Source organism: Penaeus vannamei, chromosome 3 (assembly GCF_042767895.1).
Source record: "Penaeus vannamei isolate JL-2024 chromosome 3, ASM4276789v1, whole genome shotgun sequence".
Taxonomy (NCBI): domain Eukaryota; kingdom Metazoa; phylum Arthropoda; class Malacostraca; order Decapoda; family Penaeidae; genus Penaeus; species Penaeus vannamei.
In genome coordinates this window covers 22,931,214-22,941,213 of record NC_091551.1, presented here as the reverse complement: position 1 = coordinate 22,941,213, position 10,000 = coordinate 22,931,214, and the positions used below count along the sequence as shown (strand labels likewise).

At 43.2% G+C, this 10,000-nt stretch overlaps 1 protein-coding gene across 9 annotated transcripts in view; it reads left to right on the top strand.

Annotated features, from left to right (window-relative positions):
* LOC113814335 (dentin sialophosphoprotein) overlaps positions 1-10,000 on the top strand; it is an 83,395-nt gene that overhangs the window by 387 nt on the left and 73,008 nt on the right. For 4 of the 9 annotated variants that reach the window (XM_070142591.1, XM_070142581.1, XM_070142584.1 and 1 more), the window contains exons 1-2: positions 770-905; positions 1,463-1,670. The gene's annotated coding sequence lies outside the window, so the exon portion shown is untranslated. Of the gene's footprint in view, positions 1-768; positions 906-1,462; positions 1,671-6,666; positions 6,940-10,000 lie in introns of those variants that run through there. The other 5 variants (XM_070142556.1, XM_070142566.1, XM_070142608.1 and 2 more) reach the window with 4 other exon arrangements.

Below are 10,000 nucleotides of genomic sequence, written 5' to 3'. Positions count from 1 at the left end.
AGTTGGGTAACGATAAATGGGGCCTGCTGTTCCTAAAACGACAAGTGGAATACTTTCACTTTAGCTCCATTCATGAACCTGATTTACTACCTTCCGTACAAGGGTGCCTATGCAGCGTTTGTTTTTATCATACTTTATAAACGATATATGTAGAAACACCTGAGAATGAATGGAGCATATGATTATTTAATGGATAATTGTATATCAAGGATATTTATCACGCACATTCGTTCAGTTATCAAATGCGTGTGTTCACATTAACGTGTCTTACTCTATTATATCGTTCTCGTGGCATTGATTTGGCTCTCCATTACTCGCATACATTTTCGTTAGTGCCATAATCGCACTGCCTCGCGAGTGAACAATGGAAACGTCCGGACGAAAAAGGAGATTTTGCGCAAATTTCCTTAATCTTGTACAAAGTATCCTTTTGAAAAGTATGCGGAAATTCGACAGGGTATTATTGTTTTCATCGTTGTCTTTGACGCGCCTGGGTAGAATGTCGCCAACAGAGCTACCGCAAAATTCGATGGAAGACGTTTCATATACTGATTGTAAAGTAGGCCTACTTGGACGCACAGGCAAGTATATAGCCTACCTTTAATTTTCACTTATATATTGCAAAGGAAATATTCGGATCTGACGAGAGAGCTTGCAACTACAACAGTCCCTTTGTTAATAACATCCTCACCTATCATACTTATAAGCTAATCAAGAAGACATATCCGGCCATTACATCTCACCGGTGAATCGGGCAGGGTCGTCGGCTGCCCACGCAAGTTAATGAATTTTCATCATTTCGTTTGGAAGTGGCCTTGGCAGTCCCGAGCTGTGTAGCAGTCCTAGCTCGAGACCGACCACGAGCGCCCAACCCCGCTAGTCTCTCTCCGGCCGCGGTATTGAGTGTACGTGTCAACTCTTGACTCCTATTATTTTTCGATTAACGGCCTGTTAACTGCTTCGTTTCTTGTGGTTGCATTCAAGTGAAGTCATAACTGCACCTCTGAAGCACTGGTGTATGGTGGATTGTGAACAGACTATATTGACCGGTCTGGGTGTATAATTTGCCGTTTGTCCATTTATTATAGGTCTAGATTATTTGATTACTTGTACACGTCGGTACGTACGGTATGGTGAGGTGTGACATGCGGTTTTCGTTTCGCATGGTTCGATTTGTAATTTCTCTTAAAAATTACGAAGATGCATTGACGTCTTGTTTGAATAAATGTTTCAGTCACATGCATTATACATATGTGGTATAATTATAGGAGATAATGTTGTTATTACACCGAACAGTTGATGTTGTGGTTCGTTATAGCGTCAAATAAATAAATCTGGGCTCGAGTTCATTTGTAGTCAGAGTTTTCGATTACGGGACTCAATTGATTAAAAAAGGTCATTCGTAAGTATGGTCAATAATACCTTATAGGAAGCACATACTAACAACAGGCTGTTGTTACAGAATGAAAAGACAGAACATCTCATGATTAAAGGAAACTCCCCTGACAAACCATATTACATCATTCCGTGAAAAGCGATGTAAATACCATACTGTAAGTGTGTGTGTAAGAGAGAGGGGGAGAGAGACGGAGTGACAGCACGTACACACAGGTCGGCCACACCCCCAGCTGATCCACCACCCACCTCCACCACCTCTCCTCTCCTGTGCGGTAAGTATTTCTTTTACTTCGTCCAATATTTAAGTCTCAGGTGTAAGCGATTCTCTCTCTCTCTCTCTCTCTCTCTCTCTCTCTCTCTCTCTCTCTCTCTCTCTCTCTCTCTCTCTCTCTCTCTCTCTCTCTCTCTCTCTTTTTTCTTTTTCTTTCTTTCACTTCCCACCCCCCTCTCTCTCTCTCTCCTCCTCCTCCTCCTCCTCCTTCTTCTTCTTCTTCTTCTTCTTCTTCTTCTTCTTCTTCTTCTTCTTCTTCTTCTTCTTCTCCTCCTCCTCCTGCTCCTTCTCCTCCTCCTCCTCTTCCTCCTCCTCTTCCACCTCCTCCTCCACCACCACCTCCTCCTCCTCCTCCTCCCCCTCCCCCTCCCCCTCCCCCTCCTCCTCGTCCTCGTCCTCGTCCTCTTCTTCCTCCTCCTTCTCTATATACTTATTTTTGTGTATGCGTATGTATTTGTGTCCCCCTCGTCATTTAACCTGTCTTTCGCCTATACCTCTCTCCTTATCCGCTTTTTTTCTTACCGTTTCCATCTTGTTCCTCACCCTCACCATCTCCCCTAGTTTCCCTAACCTATTTTCATCTTTAGGACTTATCAGTAACATGATTTTTTATCACTATAGATTTCTAATTGACTGTGTTTTGTAGGCTTCCTGTATACTTCACAATAAAGTACGGAGATTTTTTTTTGTAATAATGAGGTAACGTATTTTCAGATCAGGGCATTCTTCATTAAATAGACGGGCCTTTTTAATTTGTCTTGACTTTATGCTAATGGACGTAGATCTCATCCAGCAATTAAAAGCACGACGAGCAGCTGTGACCAACGCTTTGTGGGTGTGTAAAGCGCGGAGACTACAACCCGAGACTCGTTTGATGATTTGCCCCGTGTTCGAAGCATTAAAGCTCAAGCATGTGACCGTATGTGATAGTGTCCGTTATTTATTGAGAGACTGTGGCTCGTCTGACCACCTTAATAAAAAAAGATATAGGGATTGCAATGCGTGTCAGGAATGTCAGCTGGAAGTTATAAACGTCAGTAGCATTATAATGACTTGGAGTGTGCTCAGATATATCTTTGATATATTTTTTCGAAGTTAAGGTAGTTCTAATCGTAAAAATCAGGGGGAGCAATGAGGAATGTCCGAGAATATATTTTTTAAATAATTAGTGTTAGATAAGCGTATGACAGCGCATGCCTTTGATTCATGCCGGACAGACAAAAGCACTTACTCTCCAAACCTACAGGTGTGGGCTGTCTTCACTATTATACAGGGCTATCCTGCCAGATATATTTCCATAGCGTCATAGCGTCTTTGTAATACAGTGTTTTAGGAAGATGATTTGGGTGTCCAGAAGGATGCGATTGAAATGTCTACATATATATCGCCAAAACAAAGCAATACATTGGATCTTTGGCGACCACTTTATCGCTTGAGCTAAGAGTTAATTGCCGTGTCAACATCCTGCCCACTTTTCATTAAAGTCGAGATCAAATTTGCATATTCATATATGCTTACCGCTCTATTCAGTCAACGTGTGTGTGTGTGTGTGTGTGTGTGTGTGTGTGTGTGTGTGTGTGTGTGTGTGTGTGTGTGTGTGTGTGTGTGTGTGTGTGTGTGTGTGTGTGTGTGTGTGTGTGTGTGTGTGTGTGTGTGTGTTTATATATTTTTATTTTGTGTGTATATATGTTTATGTACTTTTATTGTGTGTGTATGTTTATGTACTTTTATTGTGTGTGTATGTTTATGTATTTTATCGTGTGTGTGCGCGCGCATGTGTGTGTGTGTTTTATGTATTTGTATTGTGTGTACGTTAGTGTGATAGCCGGCAACCTAGAATTAGACATACATTCTGCAAACAATGCACAGAATGTAGTGGTATTTAGGACACGTTCGTTAGTGTAGATAAACAGCTTATAGACATATCGAAAGTTGCTGCGTCTCCTTTTGTTCATATCCCTCACCGACTATGAACACGAGTTTGACGTCATGAGTCACCACTTGGTACTCAACACCTGAGCCCCGGGGAGACTGATAAACTTCCCAAAGATCCCGGATGTGATTTTCGAATGATGAAGTTCAGAAAGATCTGCGTCCGAATGGAAATTCTCTCATTTTTTCGTCCGAGACCGTATTTATTGCAATATATTAGATTAGGATAAGACTATAGGCCTATTAGTATTCGATATAATTACGTTACATATCGAACTTGAAGTTATATTCAACTTCATGTTCCTGTTGAACCTTAGATTAACAGATATGTAAAATATGGATGTTTTTTGTTTTAGGTAAGTTTCCTTCATATTTTGAGTCGTATTGCCAGTCAGTGCCAGGTTGTCTGAGGGCAAGTAGTACAAGGTATATTTAAAGTCCACGCTGTCTGTGCGAATGACGGCTTTATGATGTACAATTAGCTATTGGTTCCTACAGTGTATCGTTACTCGCAAAGACTCCGAGTGATATACATTAGCCATATACGAAACTTGCAATTCCGGGTTTCGGCTGAACGGTATAAGACTAACCAATGCGAATAAAGTTTGCTTATACGTTTAACAAACTCTTAACTCGTAAGAAACATCGTGAAATTGTTAAGAATGGCACCTTACGCAGGACACAAGAATGTAACGTTTTTTTTTCACCGCGTAGCATGCCGTGTAGATGCATTTTAAACTGGTTACTATACCATTATACTCACAGAATGTCATTGGTTTAGAGCAGTGTTTCCCAGACTTTTTGGGTGCGACCCTTAAGTCTGAGCCCGGGCTAGCGACCCGAAATATGTGAATGTCTAGTGATATATCCAACTATTTCCATGGTAGTTATACTTGCAGATTTATATTAACTTTCGTTTTTCTATACTTTTATGGGTTTATATTACCAACACATTGAATTTAAATAAACAACTATTAATGAAAAACTTCTACTGACATATCCAGCTATGGATTCTTTTATTCTTCTTGTAAGACCCTCTGGCGACCCTCAGAAAAATCCCTGGTGACCCTCATTTGGGTCGCGACCACGGGGTTAGGAACCACTGGTCTGGAGTAACGTTGACATTATGCCTGGAAGTATGGAAAACGTATCGGGAATACTCTCGTTTGAAAAGAACTTAGCGGATTTCTCATTAGTATTTTGTGTGTGAGATATATGGCTTTGTTAATACGATTTCCATGTGGCACGGAAATACGCCATATCGTGTACCTATCTCGAAGCTAGTTACTGAGAAAATGCCAGGATGCAGAATGAAATAGTTGTCTAGACAAGATTTTGCTTCTATGAAGAGCATACACCTTTAACATGCAGTATCGCAGCAGTGACTTTAAAGTGACTCCCAGAATACGCTTAATACAAGTCGCGTTCATCGTTCGTGCGAGAATTCCTTTCTGCTAGAGCCTACAGCGACCGTGTACGTCACACGCGCGCTGCGCAGCGAAGTGATGTACGTGTTGGCAGAAAGGCTGGTCGTGGGTGCATGTGTGACCGGGTGTGACCTTGGCGGGCGCTGGATGCCGCGATGGCCCCGGGTGTTAGGGAGTGTCTGCTTGGCATGTCTGGACCCGCTGCGGCCTGGCGCTACCACGTGTACCCACCTCCAAGGTCGTTGTCTTTTGCCAGAGCTTGTAATGATGTAATGTAATATGACAGTCATTCGCTTTGGGCTTGGTGGTTCGCACTGTGCTATTTCAGCCCAGGTCCTTGGTCTGAACAGAGAGAAGGACTCACAGTAAATGATCACTAATGATCAACGAAAGTGGTTTTGTCGAGAGAGACGACCTTGGCGCTAATGATAGAAAGTCTGGGGTCACGACTCATCTCCCGCCTCTTCCTCCCAGCAGCCCTGGGCTCTTGACTCGTCTATCTACTTCCTTCTATTTCATTCTCGTTACAGTGATCGAAAGCTACCGCAGTTAAAATCTCGCGATAATTGGATAGAGCTTCCCAAATCACATTTGCTGAAAAAGTCTGCCTTTGGGTCCCTGTCGTAGGATGAAGGACTGGAGCCGTCCGACCCTCGCAGCGCCGCGGCAACGGCGGGGTCCATGCCCGATGCCCTGTCCTTAGTAGTCGCCGACGAAACCGGCCTCCGCGCCGCACGGCCACCCCGCCGGCCAGACCCTCTGCCTCCACCGAGAAGAGGAGGCGCGGCCAGGGCAGGCTGCGAAGGCGTTTAGCGCGGCCAAAGATCCTTATCGGAGAGATGTTGCCCACGTGTGAAGCCGCCGCAAGGAGACGTGGTTCCAGCGCCCGGGGGAGAGGCGAGGGAGGGTCGGGAGAAGAATTCGAGGAGCAGGTTGTTACGCCGGGCCCCTCTGCCGGCACAAGAGGTCAAGCCCTGGGGTCGCCGGCATTCTGTCGCCATGCTGCGCGTCCCAGAAATTGCAAAATGCGAGGTAGAATTAAAAGGGAATATAGTTCACTCTTTCTGCCTTGATGAATATTTAGTGTGTGCGATAAGAAACGTAAAAGGTCGCCTTATTGATCCGTATCAGCTATATATAAACATCTTTTTCATATATATTGGAGTAGGGTAATTGTAAGGTTAGAATTTGCGCTGGTTCACCGCATTATTGAGCTTTATATCCTTGTTTATATACATTAGTTATATTGCATATTTTGTTATGATGCAATTGCAAAAGGAAAAGTTTTTTAAGGGCAGGGAGTATATCTTATGGTTAGTTCACGATTGAGTTCAATTAGAAATATAACACGATAATTTACGTATTGACGCATTTTCTCTTAAACATAACACCGGCAAATTATTTTCATGCTGCCAGCACGCCCTGCGTGTATGTGTTTGTTTATAAAATCTACAAAAAACGAATCTGAGTAACTACAGGTATTGCAGATATTCAGGACATAGTTATTTAGGAAATGTATGGAATATTACTTAGACATAGGCATAAAATAAAAAACAAAAAAAACAAACTAGACCTACCTAAATAGTCAGTAAAAAAAATAATGAAAAAAAAGTATTAGGGGCCTGGAAAGGACTCCCGGCGCAAGGGGGCGAAGGGCGAAGAGAGAGTCGAGCATTTATCCCAACACAAGGTGCCCGTCGCCCAGTGTGGGAGGACCGGCTCATCCTGCGCCGTTGTGGAGGTGCCGCCGCCTGGGACAGCGGACAAACAGGAGTCTTGACTCCTGCCCGCTTGGAAACCACGGCTCTCGGGTGCAGCTCGTGCTTTTAAAGGAAACTTGACTCTGCGACGGCTGCATGAGGAACCTGATTCCACGTGGGATAAGATTTAGGTGTATCTTTACTTCTGGAGGTAGAGAGAGATTCTTCTCACTGAGAGAGATTCCTAAATGTAGGCTGAACTTTGAGAGTGACTGAATTGGCTACAGACTATAAAGGTTGTAGGCTATAAAGAGACAGATCACCGTTCCTCTAAGTAAATAGAGGGCCTTACCCATTGACAGGGGCAGAAGCATTCAATGCAATGGGAGGCACTGGTTTAAAAAAAATGCTCTGGTCTCCCGGCTGTCGTAAAACGGAAGGATCCAGTAAACATTGCTTGAAGGAAAGGTTAGAGGTTAGCTACATTGTTATGGATTTTACAAAAAAATGTGTATTATATTTGAAATTTGTTTGAACTCCGTTTTATTCACTTTCTTTTTCAATATTGCGCTCTGTTCTCTTTACCTGTTTAACCTAAATGTACGAGTAATTCATAAACAAATCGTTCAAACCCTGTCTAAAGAATGCTTTAAAAAAATGGTATGAGTATACACTTGCTGATAAAATATATGAAAATGAAATTCTTCCAAACTCTTGCACACCTTGAGTTTGCGTAACGGAAATATGTGGATATTTTGGCATCCTACAATAAATGCCAAGTGTAGCGCATAGTACCACAATAGTTTATGGACCAGTTCAACCAACTATACTTTCCGTTTGCTTGAGATGGTATCGTAAAATACCTTGCGTAAGAAAGTAAGATTGCTGTTTATAAGCATCCTTTGTTAAAAGCCAACGAAAAACATGCACGAGGTTGGTAAGGCGATCGCGTCCTTCGCAGCCATAGGTCTTCGAAATGCGTGTTACTTTCACTTCACTTTGTTTACCTATTTTTACTTTCACATTGTTTATCTATTTTTTCACATTTACATTGCACGTTCTGTATTTTTTTATGTATTTTTTTACATTGCATTATGAATTATGTATGTATACCCTCCAAACTCTGATATTTTAAAGCGTATAAACCTTAGGTATACACTTTGGTTACATTGCTATATTGCATCTTAGCTCACGTATTAGCGGCCCTTGATAATACTTATCACTGTCAAGATATGGCGTGCAATTTAAAGGGCATAAACTGTTCATTAGCGAGACAGTGGAAGAAATAAAACGACGGTAATCTATTATTCGACGCTTTTATTAAACGGTCGGACGGGACGAGTAACGTGTGTCGGCTGCTTACAGTGCACTCGAGGCGACCGTTAATAACATGGCTTCGCAAACGTTAATGACAAATTGGACGATTTATCCGTGGTGACTCCGTGGCTGGATCTTGCGTGGTTATTTATTCTGGTCTGTTTATTTATTCAAGGATTTTGGGTGTGGGTTTCATATCGGATGTGGGATAAAATACTAATTATGAAGTAAATAAATAAGCAGGTCAGATTGGTACTTAAGGGCTATCATATGGTGTGTGTGTGTGTGTGTGTGTGTGTGTGTGGTGTGTGTGTGTGTGTGTGTGTGTGTGTGTGTGTGTGTGTGTGTGTGTGTGTGTGTGTGTGTGTGTGTGTGTGTGTGTGTGTGTGTGTGTGTGTGTGTGTGTGTGTGTGTGTGTGTGTGCGTGTGTGTGTGTGTGTGTGTGTGCGTGTGCGTGTGCGTATGTATATATGTAACTGCATCTTAACATATGTGTGTGTGTATGTACACCGGGAAGTTTGTACATAAACTATCTTCGGTAACAAGATAATTTGGTGGGAGTTTGGTGCATGTACTGGCAAAAGGAGATAAGCTGCGGCTGCAAAAAACTCGTCGTATAAATCAGAGAGACAGCGAGCATACAAGTATTTATGAGTCCGCATGAGGCCGAGTGCAAGTACATTAACTGCTTATTTGAAAGTCCTCGGCAGTGTCACCGAGTATTAACGCTAGACAGTATTTGTGAAGCAGGGGGTGGGGGAGGGTGCCTCAACTCGCTGATCATTATAGGGGAGGAACCCGTACCCGAGGGCGGGGCACCCTGGGTGGGCAGGGGTAGAGGTGCCATTTAGAGGGGCAGTTGTAAACGTGGAATTCTAGTCGCTGTGTCGTAGGCGGGACCGTGGAACCGCTACAGAGTGGGTTTGAGAGAGCCCAGCCTTTAACACTGTGGGTTGGGGGTCCCAGGACACTGTGGGCGAGAGTCTGCTGATACCGATAGTGGGCGTGGGTAAGAATATGGGACAGCCGGCAGATCTCACCAGAGGAGTAGTGGGCTGTAGTCCTCGAGTGGGGATTCCAGGGTCTAATTTAGAGAAAAAGATTGTTTCAGGAGATTCGGATCATAAATCTGTTAAAATCTGTTTGTGAACCGATTTGAACATACTTCAGTTGATTTGAAATGAGAGGCCGATTGATACGATGAAAATCAAGTTAAACTGAAGCAAAGGAGGAGGAAGACTCCTTGGTGGAAGGAGAGTGACGAAGAGCTACGAGCTGCCTGAAAATGCATGAAAAGAAAAAGGAAATAAAATCCGAATTTAACAAAAGCTCTATCATATTCTACTCGAGAAGACGGTGGCCATAGATCAATCATAGCAAGAGTAATGAGGGTGCGGCGCTCTCTGATTGGCTGAGATGGCCCGGTCACCCTCCCGCTTGCCCACGCTCGTCCAGGGTGCACCCAGTGACCTCGTCTTGGCTGTTCTCAAGATTGTGTGTTATTTGTTCACTGGTTGCATAGTTAGAAGAAAATGCTTATATGTGTGATTTTTCGTGCTGATAAAAATGTATAAAATTCCGGAACTTAGAAAAGATATAGTTGTCTTGCTTTGGGTAATATGCGTATGTAGATAAGTATCCGAATAATCATTTTACGTAACCGTCTTTGCAGTCGGCAACATAGGCTACACACAGACGTTAATCCAGGCAGTCGGTTGCTGGCATGTGCTGGATGCGACCCACACGCCACCAACACAGACCTGGAGCCGCCCACGCCACCACCCACACCCGGTGTCACTTCTCTCTTATCCTGAGCAATAGCGCGCTGTTTCATAACCTTCGCTAAATGTTATTTGTTCCTCACATATTGCTTATTTAATAACACTCCGATACTTTTACAACAACACCACATACAAGCACGCAACTTGATACAGAACCATTACTGATGCAGTGTA